Here is a 20,430-nt window from a genome sequence, read left to right as displayed (position 1 = left end):
GAAGGTTGGTAACCACAGGAGACTGACTGAGTTGGAATGACAAACGCTGAAAATGGCCCATCCCGAGTACATGACCTGTCAGCGAAAACCGACGTTGACGTCGTGTACCTATCATTCATCATGCCCAGGGTAAGCTGCTTGGCGACACACGGGCTGTATCCATTTTCCTTCCATTCAGACCAGGAACAGTAGGCATATGAGCACATGAAAAGCCAATCGCCCTGTTCCTTTTAAGCGGCGACATTACATTGCTGAACTTGGTTTTCATAACTTCCTTTATCGTATCGTTTTCGTGGAGTTGTTCAGATGTACTAAAACTCGCTAATAGTTTTTTTTTTTATTTCATCGTAAGCTATTCGCCTCTCCAGCTACCTGCGTTCTCCTCAAGATTGCGGAGAAAATAATGATTGAAAGTATAAATCGCCCTACTTCATGCCTTCTTCCACGAGATATGCTTCAAGACCTGTACAAATAACAAAATTCGCGCGAGGTTTCCTGCTGTCTTCGTTGTTTTGGTTCACGCCGCTCCTGTGATAGCTTTAGTTCTTTTCTTGTTTCTTCTCTTTCTTCTTTCCTCTTCCCCTTCTAGACATTGAATATTCTTCTCCGCAGTAGTTTTGCACTACAGAATTGAACAGGGCTGTTGCTGTTTGAGTTCTGTAAGACGGGAAACTCCATCGCCCACGAAGGGAAGTTGCAGCAGTTTCGGGACAGCTCGTAATATACTTGTCGTCCGCTGTTACTATCATTCATTGAGTGCTTCTGCTGGGGTCCGCTAGGTGGTGTGCAGCCAGCTGGAGAGGCGAATAGGCTTTGCGTACGTAAGTGATAGCGTTCGTAGTCGCGCGTGGTTCGCGCGTAGTTCCTGCGCACGCGCAAATAATAAAGAGGTCTTTGCCCATTGCGCAGTACCACTACGCTACAAGTAAAATCGCTAAAGAAACCACAGTGCCGGGGAGCTAAGATAAACGACACTGCACAGAAAGTACTGGAATCTTTTTGATACGCTACGCTACACCCAACGTACGCAAAGGCGACATCGTACGATCACTAAATCTCTCTAATGTCTCAGATAAAGCGCTTGATCGACCATCGTGTTGTTGAACTTCCGCCCACTTACTATTAAGCTTCCGCCGTTTTCATGTTCATGTTCCTCTATTAATGGTTTCTGTATCTAGTCGACAACCAACGGATCTTGCTATGTCACCTAACTATATGAGTTGATTGCACGGCAACATTGACTCTCGAATGCCTTTTGCTTCTACACACGTTATCTGTTCCATTTTTTTTTGTACAATAAATTGTTTTAAGCCACCAATCGAAATTGTTGACGATGCATTGGTAGCGTAGAGTAGGAGTTTACAGGATATTTCTATGAAGAGATGCTTCTATTCGAATAATGTGGCAGCGGCGCCCATGTTCACTGTGTCTCTTTCGTGCGACATCTTCTGCTGTGCGCGCCCGTGTGCATGCTCAGTTCAAGAGAGGAGGTTTCTGGAACACACAGAATAAACCGATACTAAACGGCAGTTAAACGGACTATAGTCAGGAGGGTGTAGAGGGCATGCATCTTGTGTGACGATGAACGAAATCACCATTGACCAGAACCCCTTTGAACTCAAATGAATTTGCCAGACGAGTCCAATGGAAATTGTAATTCTGGATATTGAACACCTGCAGTGACTTTAGACCAATTAGCCACGTGTACTGATATTATTCCATGCATGCATTGAGTTATTAGATTTTTTTTTTCATTGTCGTTTTCAAGTGTCCTCCTATGTAATTTATATGGCTCTTGTGTTTTAGCAATAAACAAATAAAAAAAACATGGTCGATCCATCGGAAATACGCTAGCATTAATACTTGAAAACCCTTTGGGAACGGAGGACCTCGATATTCCCAGTCGCGAAATCCCCGATCTCGAAATTCACGTTCTCGAAAGATCAAGAAAAGATCTTCCCGGAACAGCAGCGTAAGCGGTACAGCCCCTACGACCCTGTTATCGGCCGCGCATTCAAAGACACGGCCCACCCAGGGGCGGACCGCGTTATCAAGGGGCCCTTCTCCAAATATGAAGGACCGGCTCCCTTTCGCCTCCCTCCACCGCGAAAGATCAAGAAAATATCTTCCGGGAACAGCACCGCAAGCGGTACTGCCCCGACGACCTTGTTATTGGCCGCACGTTCAAAGACACGGCCCACCCAGGGGCGGACCGCGTTATCAAGGGGCCCTTCTCCAAATATGAAGGACCGGCTCCCTTTCGCCTCCCTTCACCGCGAAAGATCAATTCGCGGATTTATCTCGAAACAATCGAAAATCAAGGAGAATGCTCGATTGCTTCGTAAGATGATACGCCGCGATTGAGAACATAACATCATTATTTAAGCACTCAAATTCACGGGTTTTCGATGTCTGTCCAAGACCTATTACCGAACGAAAGGCAAATTTTACCAACCGTTAGGCTTAGTAGGGCGGACACGACGGAGCGCCGCATGTTGGTTAGTTTATTATTAGGTTAGTCCAAGTTCGCTGTTTGCATTTGTATGTCCAGGTTAGTCTCAGTTCGCCGTTGGCAGTTTCCCGCGTGCGACTGTGCATTTTAGAGTCAGATAACATTTGTTTACAGTAGTTTATTTTGAAACGGGGATTTCTTTCACTTTATCTCGAGGTACACCCCTCCCCTTCACAACTCTATACAAACCCTTCAACGATCCTTCACAAACGCATTACAATCCTTCACACGACCCTACACAACGCTAACGCAGGACAGCATTCGCAGCCAAACGAGCCTTCCGGGCTTACTCCGATTCAGCTTCACGGCGACGTCTCGCAGCCTTCTTTCGCCGCCGCTGCTTCGCACAGCTTTCGTAACCCATGGCCGACCCACGCAAACATGTCTGAAACTGTCGACCGCCACAGCTGCACCGCCGTGCAATGATGAAGCAATGATGGGGTATTTTAGGCTGGCATGGTTCATGGGTCCACAGAAGAAACCATGTACACCTCGTAACCTTGAGATGATTGCTAATTCCAACTTATTTGAGAGAGGGAGCAATGAGGTCACTTCACGAACAATAGGGGAGAATGGAAAACAGGGAATGCGCGCAGACAGCTGACCTACCTACACAGCACCAGCTCCGGTGGCGCAGCGGTAACGCGTGCGCTTGGAGACTGGGAGGTCCGCGGTTCGAATCCGCGGGCCGGCTGTGCCGTCTGGGGTTTTTCCTGGGTTTCCCTCAGATGTGTAATAGGCGTATGCCGGCACAGTTCCCCTGAAGTCGGCCCATGGACGCAGCTATCCTCCCCACGAGCGGATTCCGCTCGGTCTTCCACTTCACCCTTTCCTCCTGTCCACCATCTTTCCCTTCACGAGAAACATGCCGCCTAATCAGGCAGGCAGACCTCTCGGGTTCCTCCCAACGACACTCCTCCTCCTCCTCCTCCTCCTACCTACACAGCGTATAGTGTGGCAGATGGTTTCAAATCGCTGTTGCACAACGTTACTGAGTCAGAGGTGCCTTACGTGTACAGAACTTCTGAACAACTATGATGCACCCCTGGGTTTTCCTGGGACGGTCTTGAGCACACTTCCCTTCAAAGTCGTCCCAAAACGAGTTCTGAGTTTTATTAAATACGGCGTCGATTTCTGCTTCAAAAGACAACTAGGTTATGTATGGACAATTGGCAATCACATTTTATTCTTACGCGGAGAATTTTCCTAGGATGTTAAGGACAAACGTCTTGGGACAACATGCGTAGTTTCAAGCGCGTCACCACACAAGCGTGCCCAAGGTTGCTGCAAAATATGTAACCATCGGCGGGGATAAACTTTTACTAGGTACATGAGATGCATTTAAAGGTACTGTACACTAAATGGCAAACTTGTAGAAACTGTGTACTTCTCTGAAAGCTCGTAACTTGGGCGCTTCAGATACGTAATACCTCTGCTGTATGTTAAGCGTTTTTTTTTTTTTCTTTCAGAAATCCGATTTCAAAGGTTGCTATGTTAAGCGAAATTTGCTGACTCCCTAGATGCGCCAACCATGAGGCGACTCGCGCGCCATCTATTGAAAACGCAAGCAGCTAGGCGAGCAACCTGGTGCGCGTTGCTGGCATCGCCTGAAGCGATTTCTGATTACAGCATCGTAACGCCGCTCACTGCACGAGCACGGACGCCGTTACCATGCTGCGACCTTCAGGCGATGCCAGCAACACGCCCCTGGTAGGTCGTGGCGTCCTTCGTCGAAGGTGCACGGTTGGTCCGTCCCGGAACACTAGAACGTAAACAAGACATGCGTAGAAATCGCCTGGATGCGAGGTTTTGCACAGAAAAGCGATGCCAAGCGACTCTCACAGCTTTCATCGTCTGGTCGCTCAACTCCCGCCAGGAGCTTGGCTAATGGCGGAGTAGCGGACGGCACAGAGACGCGGAGAGCGCACACACCTTTCTCAAAGGGATACAACCGTTACAGCAGATTGCACCGAACTTCTCAAAAGTTGCTGTTCTTCTTCAAAACAGCTACAACTAATAGTGATGAGTAACCAATCTCTAATGCGTTGCGTAGTACATCAATATCACGCCAATATCTGTCCGCCAATACGGGGCCGACTCTCAGTTTATCGTCGGAGAACGTAGAAGGTCGCCATAGCTCAGTTTCTATAAGGCCACAGTCGCCATAGTTCAGTTTCACTATTAATTAATGGGAAAAGTATGAAGATATGAGTGGTGGCGACTTGTGTGCCATCCATCACACAGCCAAGTTCTACATGATGGTATCTTAAAACATCGTGGTTATATTTCACTTTAGAGTTCCTTTAAGAGTTCTCGTAGTCAATAATACCGCGTTACAAGGGGAACGAAAGCGAACTGGAGTTGGAGTTGGACGGACTAAAAAAACGAACTCTTCATTGTGTAGCCATTAGTATATCATGCATTTAAACGTTTCGAATCTAGCGTATAGGGGTGATAGGTAACACCGGTTACCGTTTTGAGCGCGTGTACAGGGGATTTATAACCGGGTGCGCATGTTTCAATAGATCTGTGTGGTAACGTGTATCACACATAAGGTTTGACTGCTTGTATGTGTTGCGACTTGGGTTGCACGTGCCGCAGGGCAAGGCTGCGGATAACTTCGACCATCTTGGGTTTTTAAGTTGTTTGAGAATGTTTACTTCCCTCACATTGCTACCGTCCTCGGCCGGGTTTGAACCCATGATCTTGAGCACAGCAAGCCAACTGGAGCTACCGACGCAGGTAAACCTATGTGGGCAGCAGGAACTTGTGCAGAGACGGCGTCGCGGTCTCGCGGTTTATTTTGTCGGTATGGTTCCGCTCCTGTATGGGCATGACGACCACTCAGAATCACTACTACTGCATTAAAGCGGTCAGTGTTTGGCATCACACCATAGTGCCTGCATCCCTCATGCATGGATGATGCGGCCGTGTTTATTGTGACGGCGGCGGCGAGCATGTACAAATCGAGCAATTTAGCAGGTTAATATGCCACACCGGACAAAAAACAGCCCCTCATTTGATTTCGTATATAAATTAACGTTGCTCAAACACTCGGCACACAAAATACAAATTCCAACAACACCGCGCGTCTTCATAACAACAACAACCTTATTGCTACTTTAACAACAACTTTATTAACGCGCGAATTCAACCTCCCCTTGTTATTTTACCAACCAACCACCACCAACTTTATTAACGTCATGAATTTTCCAAACAACCACGAAAACTTCATAGTTTCGGATTATCCGCAAGCATATGACGTCACCGTGATCACTGGCGTGCGTTTCCTAGAAATAGCGCACGCACTTCCCGTTGTCCGTTCTGCCCCACGTTGGGAGGCTGCCAGCTGTTCTGGCGAGGAGACGGAAAGTGACTTTTAGAAGAAGGGGTGTTGCACTACTCCTGACTGTTTGCACACATCGTGAAGTCATATTGTGTGAAAACGATTTATTTTGTGACACTTTCGCGTCATACTGAGAAAAAAATATTTCGACAGAATAGAATGTGCGACACGTAAAGCGCTGGACAAAAGTTAATGGAACATGCTCCTGCACATTCCTTCTTCAGAGAGACAAGCTAGCAGCGTATGGGACTGTACAGACTTACAGACATGTGCCTAGGGAGTCGAGTCACCTGTTTGTAAGCCCCTACGGTAACATTCGCTGCTAGCGTGTCACTGTGAGGAAGTAATGTGCCGAAGCGTGTTCCGTAAACTTTTGTCCAGCACTGTATATTGCAATGCCATAAATGAGGGAGGATTCTGAAGAGAGTAGATTTCATTTCTTCGTTCTGTTCGTTCTCGCACCCTTTGACGAAGGAATGTTAGTAGAAGAGCAGTTCCTATAATTTCGGCGCGTGCCTCCATATTTATATTGTGCAGATATATTTCGAGCGCACTGAACGCTTGCGTGGCGTCAAAATTCGAACAGAAAGAAACTTTGTTGGTCTCAAGCTACCACCAGAGGGACGTAACTTCCGTACTCAGCAAAATCGCATGCGTGTGCATGCACGAACGAGATCTCATATTTTATTCATACGTGATAGTGAGAGTGCAAAACGAAGTGTCTGTACGGTACCAGTAGCCCGGACGAAAGATTTGGGCCGAGGAAATCTCACAGTTTCATTTGGCCTCTCATCAAAGTGAATAGCACGAGCGGCGCTGCTCTGGAGTATTGAGCAAACACTTGAGCGCAGTGATGTAATTCACTGCCACTCGAATGGAGCCCGCAGTTAAAGGACCGTTTCTCGAGAAATATTCAAATGTGTCGCCCATATTATGGCGACTTGTTGTTCCGGCTTCGGTGCAGAGTGCTTGTGTGAAGTCATCACGTGTGGCGTACCGCTTGGGGAAAAGGACGAAAGACGAAGAAAGACGCATAGCAAATAGGGCAAACTTGTCAGAAAGTGGGTATGCTAAGGAAAATTGCACTCTCTCTGTAGGTGAGTACGCAATGGTGACTTCAATTCAGGTTGTATAATGTAACTTATTTGCAGTGAACTTATATATGAGATGCAATCGGAGCTTTCCAACCATTCTGGTACACCCGGCAACAACGCAGGAGGTGCGGCAGCCAACCGAGCGTACGTAGTACGTCGGGCGTACTTCACCAGCTCTGACGCGGAGTTAATGCACGCCGCTGTGAGCAAGAGAACCTGCAGGGAGCTCTGCTTTAGTGAAGACACGTCGGCAAGCACGTCGTCCCTTTAAAGGATAGACCTAAGCAACGCCTTTGTGGTACCTGTGTCGCTGTCACGGCTCACGAAGAGGTGATGGGCAGTACTTTAAGTACAAAGTACTCCAGCACTACATTTCTGACTGCTTGTACTTTACTTTGAGAACACGTCAAACTGTGTACTTTGTACTGTAGTTTAAATACTTTTGTTCTATACTCTTCCGTCAAGTACTCAAGTTCCCCACACGTAATGAAAAAAAAAGGAAACAAGGACATATCCTAAGTAACTCTCCTGTCTGATATGGCCATTTCAGAAGAAGATATGCAACGTTGACCGGCTCGGTCGGTAACGTGTTGACTTGCTGAGCTCAAGATCGCGGGTTCGATTCCCGCCGAGGGCGGTAGCAATGTTGGGGAGGTAAACATTGCTTCCAGCACCGTGTGGCGGAGATTTCGGGCGCACGTCAAAAGAACCCCAACTGGTCGAAATTATCCGCAATCCTACCCTGTGGCACGTGCAACAAAATAACTGATGAACTAAAACAAAAATGAACCAACAAAGTGGACCATACAAGAAATAAATACAGTTTCTGATTAGCAGCTATATTAGTCCTGATTGTTTTGCACTCTGTTTGCCATTCTATCCATGGCTTCCGAGTAGGCGAACACACGTGTGCGGAGAGACAGAGCTCGCCCCAGAGATAAAAATAAAAAAGGACAGCGACAGGGGGATGGGGCAGTACCGAAAACCGAAACGTAACGGGAACGAAAACCGCAATGTCAGGAACGGAAACAGAAACAAATATGGGCCAGCAACTGAGGCGGTAACGGAAGCGGAAACGATTTCGTTACCTTTACCTGATTGAGAGTGGGGAATACGAAAATACGCTCACGTGTTGTGTACTGCGATAGGCAGTGATTTATGTTTCAATCTGTTCTGTGTTCACAAGATCTGATTTTATTCCTCTCTGACATTTTTCCTTTCAGCTTTCTGTGCAATGATCTGTGCATTTCACAATGTATGATTTCCATTGTGACGTTTTACTTTTTTATTAACACCCCGACTCTCACGACGCATCCGGCAGAACGCTACGAAGGCACGCAGCGGCAACGGCCTACAGAGATCGGTAATTGTACTGGTGATTTTCAACAGCGACGGCCAACAGCGAGACACTCGCCGATCCCTCGCCGATCCCTGAGGTACGTAAGACTACGTCAAGCGACGGAACCTGCGGCCCAGATGCGCTGGAGTTGCTGCCCAGCGCAGACGAATCACGCGACAAAAATTACGGTGCTTAGCTGACTGGCAGTGTTGCCACTGTTTCTCTACTTGTATTGCTGCTCTGCTCGCAACCTCGTGCGTTTTCTTCAAGAAACGGGCCTCGCGGAAAGACCACTCTAGCGCACGTCTCATCTACAGTGCACCTACGTCCCATCAGTGTCGCTCATCCTACCTATGCCTCGCTTTGAAATCGTCAACCCTCTTCTGCCCCCTTCTTTTTTCTTTTTTTTGTTTCGCTATAGTCGTGACGATGCCCACTTGAATGCGGCCAGCAACGGCTAGCTACTTCGACCCCCCCCCCCCCTGCTTGTATTGGTTTAATAAATTTTGTGTTAAAAGTCTACAAATCTCGCCAAATTTGAGCGAAAAGTCGCTAAAAGTCGCCAAGTTTAAAATAGGTGCATAATTATATAAGAAGTTACTGTCATTGGTAGTTTTAACGAAATATATCCACCTAACAGTCTGCTTAACATCTTTGGGGCAAAGGGAGCCTTTTTGGCTGCATATAATGTTCTACGGAATGGTGCATCAAGCACAAGTTAGACAGTTTTGCGTTACTATACGATTATTGGCGCGCACCAAAATACATGGTGAAAGCTCGTGCTGTATAATTACACTGTACTTTGCACTGACCTCATAGTAAGACGAGTAACGTGAAGCTATGAAACCTATTTTGATTTTTTGACCACCATGATATAGGGGGAAAAGAAAGAACTTTATTTACTTGTGCACTGAGCACTGAATGCAGAACCTGCACTGGTGGCTTTACTTTAAAGCGAAAAAAAAAAGATAATGGGGATAGCAGATTAGATTAGACACATTCCTCAAAATATCCGAGCATCTTTGTGCAAACTTCTAAAACATGACTGAGATATTGCAGAGGATTAAACATACAGGGTGGTCCACCAACCATGATAGAAAGTTATAGTAAATAACGTAGGCAACGCAGAGACACGCGCTCAATGGATTTTTTTTTTCTGCCAGAAACATTTGCCATATTTTGGTACCATTTTTATTTCATTTCAGTTTATGGAAATTTGATTTCTTGAATTGAACTCCGAAATTTCCAAAGTCAACCTAGCCTTTTGTTTGCGGAAATGGGTTCCTCGTGGTCATTTTACTCATTATGGCGCTCAATTTCAGTAATTGTCGTTGCGTTACAGGTGACGTAGTGAGTAAAATGAGCATGAGGAACCCATTTCCGCAACGAAAACGTTAGGTTGACTTGGAAGATGACTTGGAAATTTGGAAGTTCAATTCAATAAATTAAATTTCCATCAATTGAAATGAAATAAAAGTGGCACCAATATGTGGCAAATATCCCTGGAAGAAAAACTCCCTCCACCGTATATCTCCCCGTTGCCCACGTTATTTACTATGAATTTCTATAATCGTTTGTGGACCGTCCTGCATGTTCGTTTCTGCAAGGACCGTCAAAGAAAGAGCTATAAGAATGGCTGCACACATCGCCACGTGCGACGTCCAGGACATAAATTCTGCTCCACCGCGTAGTCAACTGCGTGCGATGCGTCGAGCGATAACAGACATTGAACACGTAGCTCTGCTATGCATGTATGCGAACACACATGGGCCACAGTAAGAATTGATTCTTGATACCATTGTATGGCACCACACGAGGCGAGCGTATTTGTGAGGCTCTAGTGAAGTGTTCGAGACAAAGGCATAAGCACGGGCCACATAGTATCAGTGGGTGCAGATGGGGCGCCCAGTATGAGAGGAGCGTGTGAAGGGCTTGTGACACTGCTACAGAAGTCCCTGGGTCAACAGCTGCTTACGTTTCACTACATTTTGCATCAAGAAGCACTACATGCTTAAGCATTCCCTCCTGAGCATGTGGAAGGCATATACCTTGTCGTCAATCTCATACACAAAATAATTCCCAAAGGCTTGAATCACCGGCAGTTCCGTATGTTGCTGGACGGGGCTGAAGCTGCATATTCAGATCTTTCAGTTTGGATTTGATTTGGAATTTTCTGGCTCAAAGATATCTGGGATCAATATTCAGATCTGAATATGAAGTCTCAGCCTCGAAGTCCAATGCTTATTTATGATCTTGCGCCGGCTTGCTGCCTGCCTGGAAGAGGCCAAATATCTTTCGTGCGAACGAAAGACCTCAACTGGCTGGAAAAATTGCACTTATGGTAGACATGACAGGTCACCTACACAAGCTCAACAGAAGTCTCAAAGGAAACGGGAGAGAAGCCCTGTAGTTGCTGGAGGAAGTTTTGTCGTTTGAGCGGAAGTTGACAGTGTGCGCCACGGATATACAGATAGGCACATACAGATACGCACGCTTACCCTCCCTGAAACGGTTCAAAAACGAACACAATCAAATCAACGGTGACTACCTGCAAAATGCAACCATGACCATGAGAACTGCATTTGGTGACAGATTTATCAGAGTTCCAAAATGAAAAGACAACATTAACCTTCCCCTTGACATTGACCATTCCATGTTGAATATGTCTGCATTCAGCCAGTGGAATTAGACTGCTTGACCTAGAACTTGAACTGGCTGACATAGCCGACAAAAACATATGGGATGTCCAAGTTCAAAAGCCTCAAAGTCAAGCTCGAAGAGGTCATCCATCAGGGGTAAAGTCTCAGACACAGTCACAAATAGCCTGAAATGAAAAAGCTGCCAAAACCAGACCAACTTGCGTTTGACACATGGAATGACATCTCTGACAGTTATGTAAACACGAACAGGTATGCATTTAGAGTCCTCTCCATATTCGGATCCACATACTTGCACGAACAAGTTTTCCCAAATTCGACTTCTATAAATCCAGCTTTGGATCCCGCCTCACGGATCGAAACAGCCTGCAGACGGTCACATCCTACAACGCTCATCCTAAGGATGACGCGTTGAATCAGATAAACGCTCATTAGGTGACGATGCTCATCTTTTCTCGACAGCGCGTTCCTAAGCAAAGGAGATTAAAAATAGAGAAGACTACGCCACGCTCAACTGGGCTCTAGTCAGGATTGATAGACTGTGTTTCTTTCAATTTTCAGAAGACGTGATAAGTGTTGATATGCGTTTCATCTGGGCTCCGGTCAGGATTGATAGACCGTCTTCTTTTCGGTATCAGAAAACGGAGTAAGGGTCGATTCACACGATGCAACTTTAGTTGCGCGCAACCAGGTTGCGCCACCAAGTTGCACCGTGTGAACGCGAAGCTCTGGTTGCGCAACTCGAGTTGCAGGAGTTGCAGAGCCGATCGCTTCACGAGCGATTTCTCCTGCAACTCTAGCTGCAACCTGTCAATCACACGGCTCCGCCTTGCAAGCGCGACCAATCAGGAAGACTTCCATGTGTCAGTTATTGCAGCGGCAGAACGCGAGACGGTGAAATTATCACTAACCAGTGGAAATTATGCAAAATTATCAAACTCGCAACGGATTGAACTCGTGACGAGCAGAAGTCGCAGCGCGATTGGACGAAAATGATGACAATGATGTTTTTCGCGCCATCTGGCGAGCTCGGTGACAACTACGGCATTCCGAGTTGCTCACCGTATGAAAGGGACCTTTTTGGTGCAACTTCAGTTGCGTGCAACTATAGCGGAAACCGAGTTGCAGCAAAAAGTTGCATCGTGTGAATCGACCCCCAGTGTTACTGTGCTTACTTCTAACAAAAAAGTATTTCTCATACCCCGAAATAAACCTAACAAAAAGTGTTTGTCGCATTCTCTTACCATAACTCTGTGAATGCAACAGTACAGTTAAACTTATTAAGCAGTAATAGTTACAAAGGAATGTTCAGCTTGTTAGACCGATTCATAATGTCGGCAGGCTAAAATGGACTTGTTTTAGAATGGGTTTAAATCAAATACCTTCTGCGGCCTCTGAAAAACAACACAAAAAACTCGACGAGGGGGAGTTGCGGTGAAATGTGGCCGTTGGGATTGTGAAGGTGGCCGACCCCTGGGGACTAGGCAGTTACGCAGGTGTCTGTGTCGCAATAAATGGTTCGTCATGTCGCACTCTTGTTCTTGGTCGCATAGATTTCGCATAAAACGTGTCTTCATGTTTTGTGTTAAAAACACAGGGCTGATGTCGTTCAGGAGGTAATGGAAGATTTGTTCGGCTGCACTGTGGAAGAAGGTATGAGTGACGAAATCAAAGCAAGCAGAAAATGAGCGCACAACAACAACAACAACTACATGAATGACGATGGGAGCGAGGTGATTCAGCGCAACAATTGCGGTACCATACCTCAGTACATGTGGGGATATATGAGTGGGATGACGATGAAGAAGATGAGGCATACACATTCGCACACACACATGACACACGCAAATGAGATATCACGAGATGAGCGCACAGCGAGCCGTTTCACCCATTCATTGTCGTTCAGTGGTATAGATAAACGCATGTGCATCAATGTGGCCAAGAAGACAAGCCAAAAAGCCTGTCGGGCGCTCGATTATTTCTTACCTTGCTTTGGTCACTGATTGTTCTCTCCCATACTGCAGTCAATGAAGTCTTTACTCACTGAACGCGAAGTCTGTTCTCGGACTTCAAAACAGTTTTAATGGAAAACTTATTCGCTGTCACAATCGAGTGTTGCTCCAAAAGGCTCGACTCTTTGATTACTTCCGCTTGAGAGGCGAAGTCTTTCTCCTGCTGAAACTTGTTCTATTTGACGGCGAGGTTATGGAGTAGAGCGAGTTCTAACCGGCCTTGAATTCTTACACGTTGCAGACTGTACGGGTACCGCCGTACCTTTCGACCTCCGTTTTATTACCCTCAAAGACTTTCATGCGAAATACTCACCGCGCAGCCTCTTTATCTTCCCCAAGAGGAGTGTCCAGCAGCTTTACGGCCTTGCCTGAAATGCATGACATAAGTTATGGAAAACCGTAGCCACAGACGTTCTTGTGGAATATTTATGGTTCCAACTTAAACATTGACAAATCATAAAATACGAAGTTCAGCCTTCTGGTGTCAATGGCACCAGAAGGCCCGTAGTTGTTGAGTAAGGTCTAAAAACATGTCTAGCAATGACGTTTCGCAGTACGCGTACAGAGTTACTTTGCATTTCACTCCCATCATCATCACTTCTCCAGTATTTATTGTTGTTGTTACTTTGCATTTACTGTTTATTTGACCCATCGCTCAGGTTTATCATCATGGAGATACTTTGCATTTGTTGTTTTTGTGGTGCGCTTTGCTGATCCTTGCAAACAAGTCAGTCTTCTTCTCATGAATTCCGGGGACTTTTCACTTAGTATATTGCGCAGTATATCGCGATGCGAACGTGCAGCAGACGAGCTTGGAGACAATCGCCGGCGCTGCGCTCCCATTGGAGTGCCTGCCCTACGTCATCATGATGTTGTTATCGCTGCGACTTCCTTAGGTGCAGAGCCAGTGCGAATCTTTGAAACTCGTTTATGTATTATACGAGTTCTTTTCGCAAGAGAAATTTAGCCAAGTAAAGTGTGAAGCAGTGCCGAACATTACTGTATCGGTATCATACAAGTTTCCGGATGCGGTAGTCCCTTAAATAGCGCACTCGCGCACAAGGTTTACTCAAGTGGAAGATCTGAAAATATTGTTTGACGGGAATGAGAAAACTTACTGGTGGACACAAAGACAGCGTCAATGGAGTTACGTGTAATGTTCAGAATGAATAGATCGGCTATTTGCTAAAACACACTTGGACAAACTTTCGGACAGAAGGCCAGTGTCCGTCGCGCGTCCTCTTGCTTAGTTGTTCATAACTCTCGTGGAAAAGTCACCCTTCTAGAAGACAAGTAGCGAATTATCGCTGCACTAAGCGCCTGCAGTGGGTGGCCCAATGTAGAGTTAGGTCAATATCTACATGTTTTTCCTTTTCCAAACAGCAGCAAACCAATTGTAGGCTAGAAACCTCACGAGGTCCTCACGCCCGTTCAGTCTGTAAAGTCATCGAGAATGGGATATATGTGCAAACGTAATATACCTACACAAACACATTACATTGCAACATTTCCCCAAGAACAGAAGGCTGTCCTATGGACATCCTATGTACGTCAGAAGTTGGATGTTGGGATATCCTGGGGATGACGAGTTTCGTCCAATATATGTACGCTCACATGTCCAAGTGAGAGAAAGAAGGAGTCGTCTGGGACGTGCGAAAGATATCCATAGGAACGTTAAGCAGACGAGTGAGGGACGTTTCCTGGACATTTCTTTAGGCTAATGCTCCTAATAAAGCAGGCATAATATATTCTTAATTTTAAAGCAGGCATGCTATATTATTAATGTGAATAATTTAATTAATCAAACGGAATTTTGCACTACATTACACTAATGGTTAATGCTACGCCTAGAACCTGGCGGACTTCCCCAACGGTAACATGTAATTACGGCCGAAGATGTTTCATAACGGCCAAAAAAATAAAAAATAAAGAAGTATCCACCATATTAGCAATCGCTTCTCGTCTCTCATCGTTCGTTGTTCACTTTGTGTCGGTTCGCTGACCTGTTGTGCGCACTTGCCAAGTTCGAATATTCTAAGAAACACCACTATGCTGGCTTTTTGTTGTTTCCGAAAGAGGAAAGGCTGCTTACAGGGTACAATAACTGCAGGGGAGGGGGATTATACTGTCACAGCTACTGTCACTTTTTCTTGTCAGCTATGTTGCGAAAATGATGAAAAATCTGATTCCGGTTTGAGTCACGGCACGTTGTCCCTTAACTCTTAACTGCTGATCCACATAAACGGTACAAAAAATGGTAGTTTCACTAAATATGTCACATCAAGCGCTTGAATCTCAGACAAAAAAGAAAGGATGTCAGGGCAAGCAGCGCAGAACATTGGATGTCTGTGGGACGTCTCACAGGATTCCTATCTCCACCTGGATCTGTCCCAGCAAACCATCAATATCCCACAGACCTCCCAAATTGGTCTGACACGTCACAGATGTCACGTGTATCCTCACAACGTCCGCTGTATATCCACAATACGACGCCACAAATATCCCCTAGTGAATATTCTGTGGATATACTACGAATATCACAACTGTGACATTTCTTTACATTACAGTAAAGATTTCTTGTGTCAATAGCAGCCATTTCCAGCATTCTCAGAATGCCTGACAATTTGATTCTTTTTCCATCAAAATGTTATAAACTATCTTTAACTAAATAACTTCTCACTTCAGACATGTCTAACACAACACATAAAAAGCTCTCACAGAATAAGCTGCCAGTCAACACCGACTGTTGATTTAACGTAGAATATACGTTGTCTAGTGTTGACTAATGTTTAACAATGTTGTACGTAGATAGATAGTACTGAATCAACGCTGTTTCAACTGTACCTGGTCAATGGTGGATTGTGAACATAGAGAACAACGTTGATTTTCCATGAGCCACTCTAGTTACGCAGCAAATATTTGCGTGGATTCTACATTGTACCCTCAACATCTTGTCAAACTTTATCACGAATGGGGATTATTATTATCATCTTATTACGCGTCTTATCAGTGTCGCCCTGTATTGTTAATTATCAGCCTGTTTATCATATATCATATTTTGTACTATTAGAAACAGTTTTTTTACAGTGCACGTAACATCGGTGTACTTGGTTTGTGTCCAATAAACAAGAGTTCGTTGATACAATGTTCTCTATTGCAGTGTACTATTTCCCTAGAAAAAATAAAAATTGCAAAAAGCAACAAAACACAATAATAATAATACGTCCTGTATATGTCCTCTATATGACCAAATATCCCTGAGAGACATTCCTGGAACCTTGCCAGGACCGGCAAATGCGGAAGACATACGGGTCCTCTGTCTGTCCCAGAGACGTCAACGGGCTATTCAGCCTAGTCCCTGGGATATCCTAAAATCCCAAGTGGGATATCTTGTGGACGTTCCTGAGACATATATGGTTTACTGGGGTGAGCGTACATATATGTCGGACGAAACTCGTTATCCCCAGGACATTCCATCATCCAGCTTCAGAGGTACATCGGATATCCTTAGGACTGCCATGTGTTGTCGGAGCATAGATCACCGCGAATGTTTGTTTCTGGATATCCTGTGGGTGTCATTTTTGCGCTTTATTTTCTTCATCCACGCTGGATATCAGAGGAATATTCATCAGACAGACGAATACGACCACGGACGTTAGGACATTAATCGTACATCCACTAGATATTCTGTGTTGTTGGGGTACACAGTCTAAATTACATTGCAAGTCATATTCCATTAAGTGCTTATTTTGAGTTCCCAAAAACAGTATAGCTCTGTAAACTTCCAATAGGGCAACTAGTTGTATCGCTGGGGCAGCATCGTAAATTTCTCTCTCTCTCTATCTTCTTTTTTTTTGAAACGGGGGATATATTTATTAGAACAAAAGAAAAGAAAAGGAGGAAAGGTCAGCCAAACGGGACGTCTGCTTGCTATTGCGCAAAGAAAATAGAAAAATAAATGAAATAATAAAATAAAGAAAAAGAAAATAATTAGGAAATAAAGGATAAACTAACGAACGGTGAAAGAAAGCTGAGACAGATTAAAGAAAAAGATGACTTTAAAAAAAAGATGAGGTTAAGGGGCACAAAACAGGTCGAGGAACATTCTCCAATTATTATGCCCAATGAAAGAACATAGCTCACGATATCCAAATATGAAATTCTTTTGCTTCTAGCGAGCGTCTTTAACACGAAACAATGCCATTCAAAGAGCATAATCCGCGCGAGTCTCTCCTTATCCTTGGAACCGAGTCACGTCATTATATTCCAGCGTATAGCAACACCGAATTCTAGGCGCTGGAAGTGGGGGAGTTCTCGCTCTCCTAGCCAATGATGGACCCCACTGAGACAAGCTGCAGCTCGCGAGTGTGGTTGTGGGGACATCGCGGTGACCTCGCGGGGCAATACAGCACCGGAAACATAGTGCGCACGTGAAATATAATATTGAGGGGTTTTGGTACGGTTTGAACTGGCTATCTTGGATTTGACAAGTGCGAATGTATTTCGAGTTGACCTCACCTCTCGATATTACAACAAAATTGATGTATAGGCGTCCCACATTCTAAATGGCTGATGATGCGCGACGTCAAAATGACGTGTCGCTATTGTCGCCAGGAGATCGCAGGGCGGAGCCTAAGGGCGAAAGAGTGCAGTGAATATTCAGTCGGTTTGGCGTCATTATTTACTTTTTTGCGACAACAATTTTTTGAAAACGTTCACCGTCGGCAACGTATCACGATACATTCAAAAAAAGTGCGCCTTGTATACCTGTTTATTGCCCCTTGAATGCATTGAGGGTGAGGGGTGAGGGTGGGGCACTGAAGAATGAGATGGCACGACTTGAGTTCACAGGCTGAAACGGACTGATTGAGAGAGTATGAGAGTTCGTCGGTTGACGAGTCCACGGCTCGAATTTTTTCTTTCCATAAAACTAGTCCGAGTTAACGTATTAGCTGAGGAGAAGAAAACTTGATCACCAGCTGGTGTATGTATCAGCTTGAAACTTGTAGCGCAACAGCCTCCAGCGTTTCAATTTCGTTGTGCAATCCCATGTTGGTGAGCTTCACCGGAAGCTACCGTTTTATGGGAGCTGGAACTACTGAGACATCACACAAACGCGGAGTGATCTTTCAAACCCAAGACACGAACACGGTGATGTACAAATAATACAAAGATGTAGTACGGAACATAAAGAGCAGCACAAACATTACATCAGCAGTACGCCCTGCACCGAAACCTGATGACGAATAAGCGTCCCCTGATTTCACTACCTCGGTGCCAGGAGACCACCTTATACCGGAAATCGCAACAACTGTTGAGGGCGCAACTTCAGTGTGCGCAAGGTTACGCGTGATCCCTGAACATAATGCATGGGTTCTAACGGGGTGTAGGAAAAAACGGTCCCGGAAATAACGGTCCCGGAAAAAATGGTCCCGGAAAAAACGGTCCCGGAAGAAAGGGTCCCGGAAGAAAGGGTCCCACTGGCAAAGGGCGGAAAAAAAGGTCCCGCAGGCATGGAATGGTTTTGCCATTGCTTGTGCACAAAATCACATCTTTGGTGTGACAGATGATGCTCCTCAGACAGAGATAGTTATTATGTTTTGTGAATACGGTGTTTTATTTGCTTTTTTTTTTTTTTTTTGCTTTGAATTGCCCAGTTGTAGGACCTGACTGCCCCGCTTGACTAAAATTCCTGCCCCAAAGTCGGCAATAACTCGATCGGTAGCTGGCTTCGGGTAATAGCTTCGGTTGGCGCTTACACTTGACGTCATTCTCTTTTCCGGCTTTGGCCGGAGTTCTTAGACCTAGGTCAGTGAACGTTTTGTCTGTGTAACCTACTCTAGCCTAAGCATGGTACTGGTGTAAAGCTTTATGTCCTTCGGTTAGCGCTTACACTTGACGTTATTCTCTTTTCCGGCTTTGGGCGGAGTTCTTTTTGTCTGTGTAATCTACTCTATCCTAGGCGTGGTCAGGAGGAGGCCTCGAATAAAAGTATGCGGGTTATACCAGTGGGGCGGGGGGTATATGTTTACTGAAAAAAAAACTAATAATGATAACTACAAGGAAAGGTCAGCCAGGTGCGAAGCCGGTTCGCTACTCCTTAAACACAGAAAAGAACACGGGAGTGACAATAAAAAACTTGTTTCAGCACTAGTTCATAGACTGTTCATGCACGGTATGCACGAATGTACTAATAGTATTCAGAAGAAAGTGCGGGAGAAAGAAAATAACGGCTAATCAAACTCAAACTCTCAAACTCAACGGCTGGGTCCGGTACCATTTTTTCCTGTCTTACTATAGCAGTGTGACATGTAATTGCCAGCTGTTTTTGTTCTTGACTAAATCCAAGCGTATTTGTGCACTAATGTCATCTGTCCCGCACCGATCGAGTTACTGCCAACTTTGGGGTAGCAATTTTAATCAAGCGGGGTAGTCATGTGCTACTACTGCGCAATTCACTACGGAATTTATAATTTGTAATGTATTGAATGTCTAAATAAAGCACTTATCTATCTAAAAATTCAAAGCAAAAAAATAAAGAGGAAAATAATACACAGCGTTCACAAAATATAATACATATATCACCTTCACACCAATGATGTGTGTTTAAGCGATGGCAAAGCTATATCGCCTGCCTGCGGGACCATTTTTTCCGCCTTTTGCCAGTGGGACCCTTCTTTCCGGGACCCTTTTTTCCGGGACCATTTTTTCCGGGACCGTTTTTTCCGGGACCGTTATTTCCGGATCCCGTTCTAACGTTCTAGTGCCTGACGGTACTCACTGACAGCAAAGCGGCCCTGGCTATCCTGGTATCTTACTCTGACAAGATAGTCTACGACGTGCATTCGTTGATACTCGATATACAATGAGCTCCTGCCTTCGGTCCACACTGTGTGGTTTCAGTGGGTTCAGAGCCATGTCGGCATCCCCGGCAATAATCGCGCTGACGCCGCGGCGATACGTGCCCATGGGATAGAGCCGGTTGGTGGAATACACATCTCAATATCCTCCTGCCAATTGCAGCGACGCCGCTTCCTTACTGTTTGCCAAGGACGCTGTCAGGACCAACCCATTCTTGAGGTCCATTGTCGTGTCTCAAGGAGGCAAGAATCTGTCATACATCGGCTCCGCCTCAACGTCGCCCGCGCTCCATCACTGCTGTTCAAAATGGACCAGCAAGCTACACCATTATGTTCTACCTGCAACGCAGATATTCGTCACCTTCCTCTCGACTGCCGCCGTTCCAGGTCCTTCCGCGACAAGCTCAAGTCTCGCCTGACCAGCCCCCGGATACTCCATCTCTCTCACAACACCTCTTGGCACACTGAGCAGTGGTGTATCCGCGGCGCTTCTCCACTACCTGCGTGATACCGGTCTCCTCAGCAGCCTGTGACATCGTGTGTGGGACGGCGGAAGATCTCTGACCTCTGACCCCACATCGCCTTACTCTTAACTACCCCAGGAATACGC

General features: G+C 45.6%; 1 protein-coding gene across 3 annotated transcripts in view; it reads right to left on the bottom strand.

The window, feature by feature from the left end:
• The window catches only part of LOC135385943 (hemicentin-2-like), a 1,123,122-nt gene that overhangs the window by 785,362 nt on the left and 317,330 nt on the right, over positions 1-20,430 (bottom strand). For all 3 annotated transcript variants that reach the window (XM_064615587.1, XM_064615589.1, XM_064615588.1), the window contains one exon: positions 13,274-13,328. The gene's annotated coding sequence lies outside the window, so the exon portion shown is untranslated. The remainder of the gene's footprint in view (positions 1-13,273; positions 13,329-20,430) is intronic.

The sequence above is a fragment of the Ornithodoros turicata genome, chromosome 2 (genome assembly GCF_037126465.1).
Source record: "Ornithodoros turicata isolate Travis chromosome 2, ASM3712646v1, whole genome shotgun sequence".
Classification (NCBI taxonomy): Eukaryota; Metazoa; Arthropoda; class Arachnida; order Ixodida; family Argasidae; genus Ornithodoros; species Ornithodoros turicata.
This window is presented reverse-complemented; position numbering and strand designations above follow the sequence as displayed.